At 48.1% G+C, this 18,638-nt stretch overlaps 1 pseudogene; it reads right to left on the reverse strand.

The window, feature by feature from the left end:
* The window catches only part of LOC135532839 (DNA polymerase theta-like), a 37,970-nt pseudogene that overhangs the window by 690 nt on the left and 18,642 nt on the right, over positions 1-18,638 (reverse strand).

Raw genomic sequence — 18,638 nt, forward strand, 5'->3', positions numbered from 1 at the left:
TGCATCGTCCTCCTCGATCCCCATCTGCTCCCCCAGAGATTTGGCTCCCATCCCATAGATTATACCATAACATATCTACACACACACACACACACACACACACACACACACACACACACACACACACACACACACACACACACACAATATAATGAACAAACATCAAGTTGGAAACAAATGCAGTGCGTGTTACTACCCTAATGGGGACATCTCCCAGATGCCCACAATGGCTGCTTTGGGGTTGGGTTTAATGGAAACAGGATGAATGTCCACAATGTTAGGTCCCCACAAGGTAAAACACATGTTGTGTGTACCTGTTTAGCCTGCTGTCTCAGGGTGTCGTCTACAGTCTCCAGTTCAATGTTCTTCCACTCAGCAGCGATGCAGCGGAACACATCAGCTCCTCCATTCAACACCTGACACACGTTTGGACAAGGTCAGATGAAAGTAGTGTGTGTGTGTCTGTGTGTCCGTGTGTGTGTGTCCGTGTGTGTCCATGTGTGTGTGTGTGTCCGTGTGTGTCCGTGTGTGTCCATGTGTGTGTGTGTGTGTGACCTGTAGCAGACGTCGGTCCTTAGAGAGGTGAGCCAACACTCTGAGCTCCAACTGGGAATAATCTGCTGCTAATACCATCCCTCCTGGAGAAAGGAGAGGAGAGGAGAGGAGAGAGAGGAGAGGAGAGAGAGGAGAGGTAAGGAGAGAGAGGAGAGGAGAGAGAGGAGAGGTAAGGAGAGAGGGAGGTAAGGAGAGAGAGAGAGAGGAGAGGTAAGGAGAGAGAGGAGAGGTAAGGAGAGAGAGAGGAGAGGAGAGAGAAGAGAGGTAAGGAGAGAGAGGAGAGGTAAGGAGAGAGAGGAGAGAGAGAGGAGAGGTAAGGAGAGAGGAGAGGTAAGAGAGAGAGAGGAGAGGTAAGGAGAGAGAGGAGAGGTAAGGAGAGAGAGAGAGGAGAGGTAAGGAGAGAGAGGAGAGGAGAGAGAGAGAGAGAGGAGAGGAGAGAGAAGAGAGGTAAGGGAGAGAGGAGAGGTAAGGAGAGAGAGGGAGAGGAGAGAGGAGGTAAGGGAGAGAGAGGAGAGGTAAGGGAGAGAGAGAGAGGAGAGGTAAGGAGAGAGAGAGGAGAGAGAGGAGAGGTAAGGAGAGAGAGGGAGAGAGAGGAGAGGTAAGGAGAGAGAGGAGAGGTAAGGAGAGAGAGAGAGAGAGGTAAGGAGAGAGGAGAGGTAAGGAGAGAGAGGAGAGGAGAGAGAGAGAGGTAAGGAGAGAGGAGAGGTAAGGAGAGAGAGGAGAGGTAAGGAGAGAGGAGAGGTAAGGAGAGAGAGAGAGGAGAGGTAAGGAGAGAGGAGAGGTAAGGGAGAGAGAGGAGAGGAGAGAGAAGTAAGGAGAGAGAGGAGAGGTAAGGAGAGAGGAGGTAAGGAGAGAGAGAGAGAGGAGGTAAGGAGAGAGAGGAGAGGTAAGGAGAGAGAGAGAGAGAGAGAGGGGAGAGAAGAGAGAGGAGAGGTAAGAGAGGGAGAGGTAAGGAGAGAGGAGAGGTAAGGAGAGAGAGAGAGAGAGGGGGAGAGAAGAGAGAGAGAAGAGAGAGGAGAGGTAAGGGGAGAGAGAAGAGGTAAGGGGAGAGAGGAGAGGTAAGGAGAGAGAGAGGAGAGGTAAGGAGAGAGAGAGAGAGAGGAGAGAGAGAGAGAGAGGAGAGAGAGAGAGAGGAGAGGTAAGGGGAGAGAGAAGAGTAAGGGGAGAGAGAGGAGAGGTAAGGAGAGAGAGAGGAGGAGAGGTAAGGAGAGAGAGGAGAGGTAAGGAGAGAGAGGAGAGGTAAGGAGAGAGAGAGGAGGTAAGGAGAGAGAGGAGAGGAGAGGAGAGGAGAGAGGAGAGGTAAGGAGAGAGAGGAGAGAGAGGAGAGGTAAGGAGAGAGAGGAGAGGTAAGGAGAGAGAGAGGAGAGGTAAGGAGAGAGAGGAGTGGTAAGGAGAGAGAGGTAAGGAGAGAGAGGAGAGGTAAGGAGAGAGAGGAGAGGTAAGGAGAGGAGAGGAGAGGAGAGAGAAGAGAGAGGAGAGGTAAGGAGAGAGAGACTCTCTGTGGCCTGTCTGGCATGGTACCATTAGTATAGACTCTCTGTGGCCTGGCAGTACGCGGTCTGACATGGTACCATTAGTATAGACTCTCTGTGGCCTGTCTGGCATGGTACCATTAGTATAGACTCTCTGTGGCCTGTCTGGCATGGTACCATTAGTATAGACTCTCTGTGGCCTGCCTGGCATGGTACCATTAGTATAGACTCTCTGTGGCCTGTCTGGCATGGTACCATTAGTATAGACTCTCTGTGGCCTGTCTGGCATGGTACCATTAGTATAGACTCTCTGTGGCCTGTCTGACATGGTACCATTAGTATAGACTCTCTGTGGCCTGTCTGACATGGTACCATTAGTATAGACTCTCTGTGGCCTGTCTGACATGGTACCATTAGTATAGACTCTCTGTGGCCTGTCTGACATGGTACCATTAGTATAGACTCTCTGTGGCCTGTCTGACATGGTACCATTAGTATAGACTCTCTGTGGCCTGTCTGACATGGTACCATTAGAATAGACTCTCTGTGGCCTGTCTGACATGGTACCATTAGAATAGACTCTCTGTGGCCTATCTGACATGGTACCATTAGAATAGACTCTCTGTGGCCTGTCTGACATGGTACCATTAGTATAGACTCTCTGTGGCCTGCCTGACATGGTACCATTAGAATAGACTCTCTGTGGCCTGTCTGACATAGTACCATTAGTATAGACTCTCTGTGGCCTGTCTGACATGGTACCATTAGTATAGACTCTCTGTGGCCTGTCTGACATGGTACCATTAGTATAGACTCTCTGTGGCCTGTCTGACATGGTACCATTAGAATATACTCTCTGTGGCCTGTCTGACATGGTACCATTAGTATAGACTCTCTGTGGCCTGCCTGACATGGTACCATTAGAATAGACTCTCTGTGGCCTGTCTGACATGGTACCATTAGTATAGACTCTCTGTGGCCTGTCTGGCATGGTACCATTAGTATAGACTCTCTGTGGCCTGTCTGACATGGTACCATTAGTATAGACTCTCTGTGGCCTGTCTGACATGGTACCATTAGTATAGACTCTCTGTGGCCTGTCTGACATGGTACCATTAGTATAGACTCTCTGTGGCCTGTCTGACATGGTACCATTAGTATAGACTCTCTGTGGCCTGTCTGACATGGTACCATTAGAATAGACTCTCTGTGGCCTGTCTGACATGGTACCATTAGTATAGACTCTCTGTGGCCTGTCTGACATGGTACCATTAGTATAGACTCTCTGTGGCCTGCCTGACATGGTACCATTAGTATAGACTCTCTGTGGCCTGTCTGACATGGTACCATTAGTATAGACTCTCTGTGGCCTGTCTGACATGGTACCATTAGTATAGACTCTCTGTGGCCTGTCTGACATGGTACCATTAGTATAGACTCTCTGTGGCCTGTCTGACATGGTACCATTAGTATAGACTCTCTGTGGCCTGTCTGACATGGTACCATTAGTATAGACTCTCTGTGGCCTGTCTGGCATGGTACCATTAGTATAGACTCTCTGTGGCCTGTCTGACATGGTACCATTAGTATAGACTCTCTGTGGCCTGTCTGACATGGTACCATTAGTATAGTGGGTGGACTCTCTGTGGCCTGCCTGACATGGTACCATTAGAATAGACTCTCTGTGGCCTGTCTGACATGGTACCATTAGTATAGACTCTCTGTGGCCTGTCTGACATGGTACCATTAGAATAGACTCTCTGTGGCCTGTCTGACATGGTACCATTAGTATAGACTCTCTGTGGCCTGCCTGACATGGTAGGTGGAGGAGGTACCTGTGAAAGGTGTTAGGTGGAGGAGGTACCTGTGAAAGGTGTTAGGTGGAGGAGGTACCTGTGAAAGGTGTTAGGTGGAGGAGGTACCTGTGAAAGGTGTTAGGTGGAGGAGTTACCTGTGAAAGGTGTTAGTGGAGGAGTTACCTGTCATTGAAAGGTACAAGGCGTGTCTCATGCTGACGGAGAAGGCCACGGCCCCTTCAGGAGGAGGTCTGATCAGCCTGGAACGGACCCGACTGAGAAGGAAGAACACATGAGCTTATTCACCCAGTCTAACTCTGAATGCTCAGCTAGGATTGATTTGATTTGATGAGCTTATTCACCCAGTCGAACTCTGAATGCTCAGCTAGGATTGATTTGATTTGATGAGCTTATTCACCCAGTCTAACTCTGAATGCTCAGCTATGATTGATTTGATTTGATGAGCTTATTCTGCAGATCGTCTTTAAGCACCCAGTCTAACTCTGAATGCTCAGCTAGGTAAAGCCAGAAGAGGACTGGCCAGTGGACATGTAGCCTGATATCAGCTGATGTACGAAGGGCTATATAAATACATTTGATTTGATTTGATGAGCTTATTCTGCAGATTGTCTTTAAGCACATGTCATTGGGTGAGTGAGTGGGTGGACATGTCATTGGGTGAGTCAGTGAGTGGACATGTCATTGGGTGAGTCAGTGGGTGGACATGTCATTGGGTGAGTCAGTGAGTGGACATGTCATTGGGTGAGTCAGTGAGTGGACATGTCATTGGGTGAGTCAGTGGGTGGACATGTCATTGGGTGAGTCAGTGAGTGGACATGTCATTGGGTGAGTCAGTGAGTGGACATGTCATTGGGTGAGTCAGTGAGTGGACATGTCATTGGGTGAGTCAGTGAGTGGACATGTCATTGGGTGAGTCAGTGAGTGGACATGTCATTGGGTGAGTCAGTGAGTGGACATGTCATTGGGTGAGTCAGTGAGTGGACATGTCATTGGGTGAGTCAGTGAGTGGACATGTCATTGGGTGAGTCAGTGAATGGACATGTCATTGGGTGAGTCAGTGAGTGGACATGTCATTGGGTGAGTCAGTGAGTGGACATGTCATTGGGTGAGTCAGTGAGTGGACATGTCATTGGGTGAGTCAGTGAGTGGACATGTCATTGGGTGAGTCAGTGAGTGGACATGTCATTGGGTGAGTCAGTGAGTGGACATGTCATTGGGTGAGTCAGTGAGTGGACATGTCATTGGGTGAGTCAGTGAGTGGACATGTCATTGGGTGAGTCAGTGAGTGGACATGTCATTGGGTGAGTCAGTGAGTGGACATGTCATTGGGTGAGTCAGTGAGTGGACATGTCATTGGGTGAGTCAGTGAGTGGACATGTCATTGGGTGAGTCAGTGAGTGGACATGTCATTGGGTGAGTCAGTGAGTGGACATGTCATTGGGTGAGTCAGTGGGTGGACATGTCATTGGGTGAGTCAGTGAGTGGACATGTCATTGGGTGAGTCAGTGAGTGGACATGTCATTGGGTGAGTCAGTGAGTGGACATGTCATTGGGTGAGTCAGTGAGTGGACATGTCATTGGGTGAGTCAGTCAGTGGACATGTCATTGGGTGAGTCAGTGAGTGGACATGTCATTGGGTGAGTCAGTGAGTGGACATGTCATTGGGTGAGTCAGTGAGTGGACATGTCATTGGGTGAGTCAGTGAGTGGACATGTCATTGGGTGAGTCAGTGAGTGGACATGTCATTGGGTGAGTCAGTGGGTGGACATGTCATTGGGTGAGTCAGTGGGTGGACATGTCATTGGGTGAGTCAGTGGTGGACATGTCATTGGGTGAGTCAGTGGTGGACATGTCATTGGGTGAGTCAGTGAGTGGACATGTCATTGGGTGAGTCAGTGAGTGGACATGTCATTGGGTGAGTCAGTGAGTGGACATGTCATTGGGTGAGTCAGTCAGTGGACATGTCATTGGGTGAGTCAGTGAGTGGACATGTCATTGGGTGAGTCAGTGAGTGGACATGTCATTGGGTGAGTCAGTGAGTGGACATGTCAGTGAGTGGAAATGTCATTGGGTGAGTCCGTGAGTGGACATGTCATTGGGTGAGTCAGTGGGTGGACATGTCATTGGGTGAGTCAGTGGAAATGTCATTGGGTGAGTCAGTGAGTGGACATGTCATTGGGTGAGTCAGTGAGTGGACATGTCATTGGGTGAGTCAGTGAGTGGACATGTCATTGGGTGAGTCAGTGGAAATGTCATTGGGTGAGTCAGTGAGTGGACATGTCATTGGGTGAGTCAGTGAGTGGACATGTCATTGGGTGAGTCAGTGAGTGGACATGTCATTGGGTGAGTCAGTGGGTGGACATGTCATTGGGTGAGTCAGTGGAAATGTCATTGGGTGAGTCAGTGAGTGGACATGTCATTGGGTGAGTCAGTGAGTGGACATGTCATTGGGTGAGTCAGTGAGTGGACATGTCATTGGGTGAGTCAGTGAGTGGACATGTCATTGGGTGAGTCAGTGAGTGGACATGTCATTGGGTGAGTCAGTGAGTGGACATGTCATTGGGTGAGTCAGTGAGTGGACATGTCATTGGGTGAGTCAGTGAGTGGACATGTCATTGGGTGAGTCAGTGAGTGGACATGTCATTGGGTGAGTCAGTGAGTGGACATGTCATTGGGTGAGTCAGTGAGTGGACATGTCATTGGGTGAGTCAGTGAGTGGACATGTCATTGGGTGAGTCAGTGAGTGGACATGTCATTGGGTGAGTCAGTGAGTGGACATGTCATTGGGTGAGTCAGTCAGTGGACATGTCATTGGGTGAGTCAGTGAGTGGACATGTCATTGGGTGAGTCAGTGAGTGGACATGTCATTGGGTGAGTCAGTGAGTGGACATGTCATTGGGTGAGTCAGTCAGTGGACATGTCATTGGGTGAGTCAGTGGGTGGACATGTCATTGGGTAGTCAGTGAGTGGACATGTCATTGGGTGAGTCAGTGAGTGGACATGTCATTGGGTGAGTCAGTGAGTGGACATGTCATTGGGTGAGTCAGTGAGTGGACATGTCATTGGGTGAGTCAGTGAGTGGACATGTCATTGGGTGAGTCAGTGAGTGGACATGTCATTGGGTGAGTCAGTGAGTGGACATGTCATTGGGTGAGTCAGTGAGTGGGCATGTCATTGGGTGAGTCAGTGAGTGGACATGTCATTGGGTGAGTCAGTGAGTGGACATGTCATTGGGTGAGTCAGTGAGTGGACATGTCATTGGGTGAGTCAGTGAGTGGACATGTCATTGGGTGAGTCAGTGAGTGGGCATGTCATTGGGTGAGTCAGTGAGTGGGCATGTCATTGGGTGAGTCAGTGAGTGGACATGTCATTGGGTAGTCAGTGAGTGGACATGTACTCGTTACATTTTGAATGCTTAGGACAGGAATGATAATAATATAATGATATCTGAGTGTTGGAGTGTTCCCCTGGCTATCTGTAATGATGTCTGAGTGTTGGAGTGTTCCCCTGGCTATCTGTAATGATATATGAGTGTTGGAGTGTTCCCCTGACTATCTGTAATGATATCTGAGTGTTCCCCTGGCTATCTGTAATGATGTCTGAGTGTTGGAGTGTTCCCCTGGCTATCTGTAATGATATCTGAGTGTTGGAGTGTTCCCCTGGCTATCTGTAATGATATCTGAGTGTTCCCCTGGCTATCTGTAATGATATGTGAGTGTTGGAGTGTTCCCCTGGCTGTCTATAATGATGTCTGAGTGTTGGAGTGTTCCCCTGGCTATCTGTAATGATATATGAGTGTTGGAGTGGCCCCTGGCTATCTGTAATGATATCTGAGTGTTCCCCTGGCTATCTGTAATGATGTCTGAGTGTTGGAGTGTTCCCCTGGCTATCTGTAATGATATATGAGTGTTGGAGTGGCCCCTGGCTATCTGTAATGATATCTGAGTGTTGGAGTGTTCCCCTGGCTACCTGTAATGATATCTGAGTGTTGGAGTGTTCCCCTGGCTACCTGTAATGATATCTGAGTGTTGGAGTGTTCTCCTGGCTACCTGTAATGATGTCTGAGTGTTGGAGTGTTCCCCCTGGCTATCTGTAATGATATATGAGTGTTGGAGTGTTCTCCTGGCTACCTGTAATGATATCTGAGTGTTGGAGTGTTCCCCTGGCTATCTGTAATGATATCTGAGTGTTGGAGTGTTCCCCTGGCTACCTGTAATGATATCTGAGTGTTGGAGTGTTCTCCTGGCTACCTGTAATGATGTCTGAGTGTTGGAGTGTTCCCCTGGCTATCTGTAATGATATATGAGTGTTGGAGTGTTCTCCTGGCTACCTGTAATGATATCTGAGTGTTGGAGTGTTCCCCTGGCTATCTGTAATGATGTCTGAGTGTTGGAGTGTTCCCTCACTATCTGTAATGATGTCTGAGTGTTGGAGTGTTCCCTTGGCTATCTGTAATGATATTTGAGTGTTGAGTGTTCCCCTGGCTACCTGTAATGATATCTGAGTGTTGGAGTGTTCTCCTGGCTACCTGTAATGATATCTGAGTGTTGGAGTGTTCCCCTGGCTATCTGTAATGATGTCTGAGTGTTGGAGTGTTCCCCTCACTATCTGTAATGATGTCTGAGTGTTGGAGTGTTCCCTTGGCTATCTGTAATGATATTTGAGTGTTGGAGTGTACCCCTGGCTGTCTGTAATGATGTCTGAGTGTTGGAGTGTTCCCCTCACTATCTGTAATGATATCTGAGTGTTGGAGTGTTCCCCTCACTATCTGTAATGATATCTGAGTGTTGGAGTGTGCCCCTGGCTATCTGTAATGATGTCTGAGTGTTGGAGTGTGCCCTGGCTATCTGTACTGATGTCTGAGTGTTGGAGTGTTCCCCTGACTATCTGTAATGATATCTGAGTGTAGGAGTGTTCCCCTCACTATCTGTAATGATATCTGAGTGTTGGAGTGTTCCCCTGACTATCTGTACATTTTAAAACAAGAAAATGGTGCCGTCTGCTTTGCTTATTATAAGGATTTTGAAATTATTTATACTTTTACTTTTGATACTTAAGTAGATTTTATCAATTACATTTACTTTTGATAGTTAAATATATTTAGAACCAAATACTTTTGGACTTTTACTCAAGTAGTATTTTACTGGGTGACTTTTACTTGAGTAACTTTCTATTAAGGAATCTTTACTTTTACTACAGTATGACAATTGGGTACTTTTCCCACCACTGCTAATGGGTTACGTACCCAATTCATGGTTCCTATACCTGACCCTACTACAGTGGGACTATTGGGTACTTTTCCCACCACTGCTAATGGGTTACGTACCCAATACATGGTTCCTATACCTGACCCTACTACAGTGGGACTATTGGGTACTTTTCCCACCACTGCTAATGGGTTACGTACCCAATACATGGTTCCTATACCTGACCCTACTACAGTGGGACTATTGGGTACTTTTCCCACCTGTGTTACGTACCCAATACATAGTCCGAGGCGTCCATTTTGTCAAGGTTAGGGTTAGTATTTATAGATAGTTATTCCCACCCAGTCCGGCACCCATCTTGTCAAGGTTGGGGTTAGTAGTTATAGATAGTTATTCCCACCCAGTCCGGCGTCCATCTTGTCAAGGTTAGGGTTAGTAGTTATAAATAGTTATTCCCACCCTGTCCGGCGTCCATCTTGTCAAGGTAGTAGTTATAGATAGTTATTCCCACCCAGTCCGGCACCCATCTTGTCAAGGTTAGGGTTAGTAGTTATAGATAGTTATTCCCACCCTGTCCGGCGTCCTTCTTGTCAAGGTTAGGGTTAGTAGTTATAGATAGTTATTCCCACCCTGTCTGGCACCCATCTTGTCAAGGTTAGGGTTAGTAGTTATAGATAGTTATTCCCACCCTGTCCGGCGTCCATCTTGTCAAGGTAGTAGTTATAAATAGTTATTCCCACCCAGTCCGGCGTCCATCTTGTCAAGGTTAGGGTTAGTAGTTATAGATAGTTATTCCCACCCTGTCTGGCACCCATCTTGTCAAGGTTAGGGTTAGTAGTTATAGATAGTTATTCCCACCCTGTCCGGCGTCCATCTTGTCAAGGTAGTAGTTATAAATAGTTATTCCCACCCAGTCCGGCGTCCATCTTGTCAAGGTTAGGGTTAGTAGTTATAGATAGTTATTCCCACCCAGTCCGGCGTCCATCTTGTCAAGGTTAGGGTTAGTAGTTATAGATAGTTATTCCCACCCAGTCCGGCACCCATCTTGTCAAGGTTAGTAGTTATAAATAGTTATTCCCACCCTGTCCGGCGTCCATCTTGTCAAGGTTAGTAGTTATAGATAGTTATTCCCACCCAGTCCGGCGTCCATCTTGTCAAGGTTAGTAGTTATAAATAGTTATTCCCACCCAGTCCGGCACCCATCTTGTCAAGGTTAGGGTTAGTAGTTATAGATAGTTATTCCCACCCAGTCCGGCGTCCATCTTGTCAAGGTAGTAGTTATAGATAGTTATTCCCACCCAGTCCGGCACCCATCTTGTCAAGGTTAGGGTTAGTAGTTATAAATAGTTATTCCCACCCAGTCCGGCGTCCATCTTGTCAAGGTTAGGGTTAATAGTTATAGATAGTTATTCCCACCCAGTCCGGCGTCCATCTTGTCAAGGTTAGGGTTAATAGTTATAGATAGTTATTCCCACCCAGTCCGGCGTCCATCTTGTCAAGGTAGTAGTTATAGATAGTTATTCCCACCCAGTCCGGCGTCCATCTTGTCAAGGTTAGGGTTAATAGTTATAGATAGTTATTCCCACCCAGTCCGGCACCCATCTTGTCAAGGTTAGGGTTAGTAGTTATAGATAGTTATTCCCACCCAGTCCGGCGTCCATCTTGTCAAGGTAGTAGTTATAGATAGTTATTCCCACCCAGTCCGGCACCCATCTTGTCAAGGTTAGGGTTAGTAGTTATAAATAGTTATTCCCACCCAGTCCGGCGTCCATCTTGTCAAGGTTAGGGTTAATAGTTATAGATAGTTATTCCCACCCAGTCCGGCGTCCATCTTGTCAAGGTTAGGGTTAATAGTTATAGATAGTTATTCCCACCCAGTCCGGCGTCCATCTTGTCAAGGTAGTAGTTATAGATAGTTATTCCCACCCAGTCCGGCGTCCATCTTGTCAAGGTTAGGGTTAATAGTTATAGATAGTTATTCCCACCCAGTCCGGCGTCAATCTTGTCAAGGTTAGGGTTAATAGTTATAGATAGTTATTCCCACCCAGTCCGGCGTCCATCTTGTCAAGGTAGTAGTTATAGATAGTTATTCCCACCCAGTCCGGCGTCCATCTTGTCAAGGTTAGTAGTTATAAATAGTTATTCCCACCCAGTCCGGCGTCCATCTTGTCAAGGTTAGGGTTAGTAGTTATAGATAGTTATTCCCACCCAGTCCGGCGTCCATCTTGTCAGGTTAGGGTTAGTAGTTATAAATAGTTATTCCCACCCAGTCCGAGCGTCCATCTTGTCAAGGTTAGGGTTAGTAGTTATAAATAGTTATTCCCACCCAGTCCGGCGTCCATCTTGTCAAGGTTAGGGTTAGTAGTTATAGATAGTTATTCCCACCCAGTCCGGCGTCCTTCTTGTCAAGGTTAGGGTTAGTAGTTATAAATAGTTATTCCCACCCTGTCCGGCGTCCATCTTGTCAAGGTTAGGGTTAGTAGTTATAGATAGTTATTCCCACCCTGTCCGGCGTCCATCTTGTCAAGGTTAGGGTTAGTAGTTATAAATAGTTATTCCCACCCAGTCCGCGTCCATCTTGTGAGGGCGGGCTCTCCTCCACCACAGAGGCCATCTGGATCTCAAAGTCCTTCGGAACATTCTGGATGTTTGGCTCTGTGAAGCTCACTCTGCCTGTACACAGACACACAGACAGACACGCAGACAGACAGACACGCAGACAGACAGACACGCAGACAGACACGCAGACAGACAGACACGCAGACAAGAATCCATCACAACATACACAAGCAGACTGATGTATAAATGATCAGTGTGTGTCTACATTACATTGTAGTCATCCATCAGTACATTCATCTCCAGATAGCTAGGTGGACCAGTCATAGTCAGTACATTCATCTCCAGATAGCTAGGTGGACCAGTCATAGTCAGTACATTCATCTCCAGATAGCTAGGTGGACCAGTCATAGTCAGTACATTCATCTCCAGATAGCTAGGTGGACCAGTCATAGTCAGTACATTCATCTACAGATAGCTAGGTGGACCAGTCATAGTCAGTACATTCATCTCCAGATAGCTAGGTGGACCAGTCATAGTCAGTACATTCATCTCCAGATAGCTAGGTGGACCAGTCATAGTCAGTACATTCATCTCCAGATAGCTAGGTGGACCAGTCATAGTCAGTACATTCATCTCCAGATAGCTAGGTGGACCAGTCATAGTCAGTACATTCATCTCCAGATAGCTAGGTGGACCAGTCATAGTCAGTACATTCATCTCCAGATAGATTACCTGTAGCAGTGTGTGTTACCTGTAGCAGGGTGTGTGTGTTACCTGTAGCAGGGGTGTGTGTTACCTGTAGCAGGGTGTGTTACCTGTAGCAGGGTGTGTTAACTGTAGCAGTGTGTGTTACCTGTAGCAGTGTGTGTTACCTGTAGCAGTGTGTGTTACCTGTAGCAGTGTGTGTGTTACCTGTAGCAGTGTGTGTGTTACCTGTAGCAGTGTGTGTGTTACCTGTAGCAGTGTGTGTGTTACCTGTAGCAGTGTGTGTGTTACCTGTAGCAGTGTGTGCTACCTGTAGCAGGGTGTGCTACCTGTAGCAGGGTGTGTTACCTGTAGCAGTGTGTGTTACCTGTAGCAGGGTGTGTTACCTGTAGCAGGGTGTGTTACCTGTAGCAGGGTGTGTTACCTGTAGCAGTGTGTGTTACCTGTAGCAGTGTGTGTTACCTGTAGCAGTGTGTGTGTGTTACCTGTAGCAGGGTGTGTGTGTTACCTGTAGCAGTGTGTGTTACCTGTAGCAGTGTGTGTTACCTGTAGCAGGGTGTGTGTGTTACCTGTAGCAGGGTGTGTGTGTTACCTGTAGCAGGGTGTGTGTGTTACCTGTAGCAGGGTGTGTGTGTTACCTGTAGCAGGGTGTGTGTGTTACCTGTAGCAGGGTGTGTGTGTTACCTGTAGCAGGGTGTGTGTGTTACCTGTAGCAGGGTGTGTGTGTTACCTGTAGCAGGGTGTGTGTGTTACCTGTAGCAGGGTGTGTGTGTTACCTGTAGCAGGGTGTGTGTGTTACCTGTAGCAGGGTGTGTGTGTTACCTGTAGCAGGGTGTGTGTGTTACCTGTAGCAGGGTGTGTGTGTTACCTGTAGCAGGGTGTGTGTGTTACCTGTAGCAGGGTGTGTGTGTTACCTGTAGCAGGGTGTGTTACCTGTAGCAGTGTGTGTTACCTGTAGCAGTGTGTGTTACCTGTAGCAGTGTGTGTTACCTGTAGCAGTGTGTGTGTTACCTGTAGCTGTGTGTGTTACCTGTAGCAGTGTGTGTTACCTGTAGCAGTGTGTGTTACCTGTAGCAGTGTGTTACCTGTAGCAGTGTGTGTTACCTGTAGCAGTGTGTGTTACCTGTAGCAGTGTGTGTTACCTGTAGCAGTGTGTGTTACCTGTAGCAGTGTGTGTTACCTGTAGCAGTGTGTGTGTTACCTGTAGCAGTGTGTGTTACCTGTAGCAGTGTGTGTTACCTGTAGCAGTGTGTGTTACCTGTAGCAGTGTGTGTGTTACCTGTAGCAGTGTGTGTTACCTGTAGCAGGGTGTGTTACCTGTAGCAGGGTGTGTTACCTGTAGCAGTGTGTGTTACCTGTAGCAGTGTGTGTTACCTGTAGCAGTGTGTGTTACCTGTAGCAGGGTGTGTGTGTTACCTGTAGCAGGGTGTGTGTGTTACCTGTAGCAGTGTGTGTTACCTGTAGCAGTGTGTGTTACCTGTAGCAGGGTGTGTGTGTTACCTGTAGCAGTGTGTGTTACCTGTAGCAGTGTGTGTTACCTGTAGCAGTGTGTGTTACCTGTAGCAGTGTGTGTGTTACCTGTAGCAGTGTGTGTTACCTGTAGCAGGGTGTGTTACCTGTAGCAGGGTGTGTTACCTGTAGCAGGGTGTGTTACCTGTAGCAGTGTGTGTTACCTGTAGCAGTGTGTGTTACCTGTAGCAGTGTGTGTTACCTGTAGCAGGGTGTGTTACCTGTAGCAGGGTGTGTTACCTGTAGCAGTGTGTGTTACCTGTAGCAGTGTGTGTTACCTGTAGCAGGGTGTGTTACCTGTAGCAGTGTGTGTTACCTGTAGCAGTGTGTGTTACCTGTAGCAGTGTGTGTTACCTGTAGCAGTGTGTGTTACCTGTAGCAGGGTGTGTTACCTGTAGCAGTGTGTGTTACCTGTAGCAGTGTGTGTTACCTGTAGCAGTGTGTGTTACCTGTAGCAGTGTGTGTTACCTGTAGCAGTGTGTGTTACCTGTAGCAGTGTGTGTTACCTGTAGCAGGGTGTGTTACCTGTAGCAGTGTGTGTTACCTGTAGCAGTGTGTGTTACCTGTAGCAGTGTGTGTTACCTGTAGCAGGGTGTGTTACCTGTAGCAGTGTGTGTTACCTGTAGCAGTGTGTGTTACCTGTAGCAGTGTGTGTTACCTGTAGCAGTGTGTGTCTGGGAGACAGGATGTATTCTATCCATAACCAGCAGGGGGTGATGTCGTTTCTCTCTCTGCAGGGGAAACACCACCGTTGTCAAGGCGTTGGTGATCCTCCTCCACTCCAGAATCACCCCGGCAACGGGTGGAGGGATCTCAGCTTCTCCAGGATGTCCTGATGATGTCATCTTTTATTCACATATGATGTCACAGAGCAGGACCAATAACTTCACTGTGTGTGTGTTACCTTGGTGGTACTGAACAGTTTCCCCAACCCGCGTCCTGTTCCTCTCCTGCTGTACCCCAGGGTCTTCTTACCCCTCCCCCCGCTCAAATCACAGCTGGGAGGCAAGCGCAGCTCACGGAACAACACCTGACACACACACACACACACACAGACACCCACACATAGACACACACACAGACACCCACCCACACCCCACACACACACACCCACAGACACAGACAGACACCCACACCCACACCCACACACCCACACACACACACAGACACAGACAGACACCCACACCCACACCCACACACCCACACACACACACAGACACAGACAGACACCCACACCCACACCCACACACCCACACCCACACACCACACACCCACACACACACACACAGACACAGACAGACACCCACACCCACACCCACACACCCACACACACACACAGACACAGACAGACACCCACACCCACACCCACACACACAGACACCCACAGACACAGACAGACACCCACACCCACACCCACACACACACACAGACACCCACAGACAGACAGACACACACACAGACAGACACCCACAGACACACACCCACACACACATAGACACACACACATAGACACACCCACAGACACACACCCACAGACAGACACCCACACACACATAGACACACACCCTCACATAGACACATGTCAACAACAGAGTAGGAGGAACAGACAGTCAGACAGACATGAAGATGCAGAACCTTAGAACAATACTTCTCTCCCCTTGAGATGTTGTGGTAACCTTGGCGATACCCTGAACACCTAGTCAAGACCTTGGCGATACCCTGAACACCTAGTGTAGACCGTGATGATACCCTGAACACCTAGTGTAGACCTTGATGATACCCTGAACACCTAGTGTAGACCTTGATGATACCCTGAACACCTAGTGTAGACCTTGATGATACCCTGAACACCTAGTGTAGACCTTGATGATACCCTGAACACCTAGTGTAGACCGTGGCGATACCCTGAACACCTAGTGTAGACCTTGATGATACCCTGAACACCTAGTGTAGACCTTGATGATACCCTGAACACCTAGTGTAGACCTTGATGATACCCTGAACACCTAGTGTAGACCTTGATGATACCCTGAACACCTAGTGTAGACCGTGGCGATACCCTGAACACCTAGTGTAGACCTTGGCGATACCCTGAACACCTAGTGTAGACCTTGGCGATACCCTGAACACCTAGTGTAGACCTTGATGATACCCTGAACACCTAGTGTAGACCGTGGCGATACCCTGAACACCTAGTGTAGACCTTGGCGATACCCTGAACACCTAGTGTAGACCGTGGCGATACCCTGAACACCTAGTGTAGACCTTGATGATACCCTGAACACCTAGTGTAGACCTTGGCGATACCCTGAACACCTAGTGTAGACCGTGGCGATACCCTGAACACCTAGTGTAGACCTTGGCGATACCCTGAACACCTAGTGTAGATCGTGGCGATACCCTGAACACCTAGTGTAGACCTTGATGATACCCTGAACACCTAGTGTAGACCTTGATGATAGTTACAACAAATAAACAACAAATATATGAAATGTCTGATGGTCCGGAGGCGATTTTGGGAAGCCTTAGAACCCCCACTCCCCCTCCCTACCTGTGCCACATCGTCGGTGCTCGTCAGAGAGAAGTTGTGTCCAGCAAGGCTGTAGGCCTGTGTCTCCAGAGCTGACAGCTTGGCCTGCATCACGTGTTTCTGCCGGTCACATTCCTCCCAGCTGAAGCCAATCCCATTCAGCTCTAGCAGCGCCAGGCACACCTGGGAACGCATCTCCACACTGCGGAACACATCTACATACACACAGGTGACAGACACCCCAGAGAGAGAGAGAGAGAGAGAGAGACAGAGACAGAGACAGAGAGAGAGAGAGAGAGAGAGAGAGAGACAGAGAGAGAGAGAGTGACAGAGAGAGAGAGAGAGACAGAGACAGAGAGAGAGAGACAGAGAGAGAGTGACAGAGAGAGAGAGAGAGAGACAGACAGAGAGAGAGAGAGAGTGACAGAGAGAGACAGAGACAGAGAGAGACAGAGAGAGAGACAGAGAGAGAGAGACAGAATGATCAAAAACTGAGACATAAGGTAGAAGTCCGGCTGTCAGATGTGTTCCTTACCTATCAGTCCATCTTTCTCCAGCAGGGTAGTGAGGTGACCCATGGTGCTGTGTATTAGCACGCTGTCTATGGCTGCTCGTAGGCGAGGGGAGTGTGTGTGTCCATCAAGCAGCGGTAGTTCTGAGGGACAGTAGCAGGTGACCATGTTGGTTAGAGTTCTCTCCTCACCACCCGGGTCCAACAGCCAAGACGCCACCTAAACTCACACAGACAGATAGACAGACACACACAGATAGACACACACACACACAGATAGACAGGCACACACAGTTAGATAAAACTCCACCTACACAGCTTGTATATAAATGTCTGTGTGTGTGTATATCTGTGTGTCTATCTGTGTGTGTGTCTGTGTGTGTATATATCTGTGTGTGTATCTGCGTGTGTGTATCTGTGTGCGTGTATGTGTGTGTGTCTGTATATCTGTGTGTGTGTGTGTGTGTATATCTGTGTGTGTGTGTGTGTGTGTGTGTGTGTATCTGTGTCTGTGTGTGTCTGTGTGTATCTGTGTGTGTGTCTGTGTATATCAGTGTGTGTGTGTGTGTGTGTGTGTGTGTGTGTGTGTGTGTGTGTGTGTGTATCTGTGTGTATATCTGTGTGTGTGTGTGTGTCTGTGTATGTGTCTGTGTGTGTGTGTCTGTGTGTGTCTGTATGTGTTTGTGTGTGTGTGTCTGTGTATATATCTGTGTGTGTGTGTATCTGTGTGTGTGTATATCTGTGTGTGTCTGTGTGTATCTGTGTGTATATCTGTGTGTGTATCTGTGTGTGTGTGTGTGTATCTGTGTGTGTATCTGTGTGTGTCTGTGTGTGTGTGTATCTGTGTGTGTCTGTGTGTATATCTGTGTGTGTGTGTGTGTGTGTATCTGTGTGTGTATCTGTATCTGTGTGTGTCTGTGTGTGTCTGTGTGTGTATCTGTATCTGTGTGTGTCTGTGTATATCTGTGTGTGTATCTGTGTGTGTGTGTGTGTGTGTATCTGTGTGTGTGTGTATCTGTGTGTGTGTGTATCTGTGTGTGTGTGTATCTGTGTGTGTATCTGTATCTGTGTGTGTCTGTGTGTGTGTGTATCTGTGTGTGTCTGTGTGTGTATCTGTATCTGTGTGTGTCTGTGTATATCTGTGTGTGTATCTGTGTGTGTGTGTGTATCTGTATCTGTGTGTGTGTGTATCTGTGTGTGTGTGTATCTGTGTGTGTGTGTATCTGTGTGTATCTGTGTGTGTGTGTATCTGTGTGTATCTGTGTGTGTGTGTGTGTATCTGTGTGTGTGTGTATCTGTGTGTGTATCTGTATCTGTGTGTGTATCTGTATCTGTGTGTGTATCTGTATCTGTGTGTGTATCTGTGTGTGTGTCTGTGTGTGTGTGTGTATCTGTGTGTGTATCTGTGTGTGTGTGTCTGTGTGTGTATCTGTGTGTGTCTGTGTGTGTGTGTATCTGTGTGTGTGTGTACCTTCATGTCTTCACAGGGTCCTTCCAAGGAGATACCATAGCTCAGCACCAGTGTCTTGTATACCTGGATGATGTCATAAGTCATGACCACACCCCCTGCCCGTTGGCCAATGACTTACTCAGACAGGCTCTCATCTGCTCCACCCTCTCTTCAACTGGCAAATCAGCAGCCAGCGGGGGCGGGGCCAGACTGGAGCTCATCTCTGTGGAACAGTAATGTCAGAGTGAAAACCAGAGCATTCACGTGGTTTCAACTACCTCAGAACGCCAGCCCTGCTTCGCGTGGTTTCAACTAGCTCAGAA

This window comes from Oncorhynchus masou, unplaced genomic scaffold (assembly GCF_036934945.1).
Source record: "Oncorhynchus masou masou isolate Uvic2021 unplaced genomic scaffold, UVic_Omas_1.1 unplaced_scaffold_2056, whole genome shotgun sequence".
Classification (NCBI taxonomy): domain Eukaryota; kingdom Metazoa; phylum Chordata; class Actinopteri; order Salmoniformes; family Salmonidae; genus Oncorhynchus; species Oncorhynchus masou.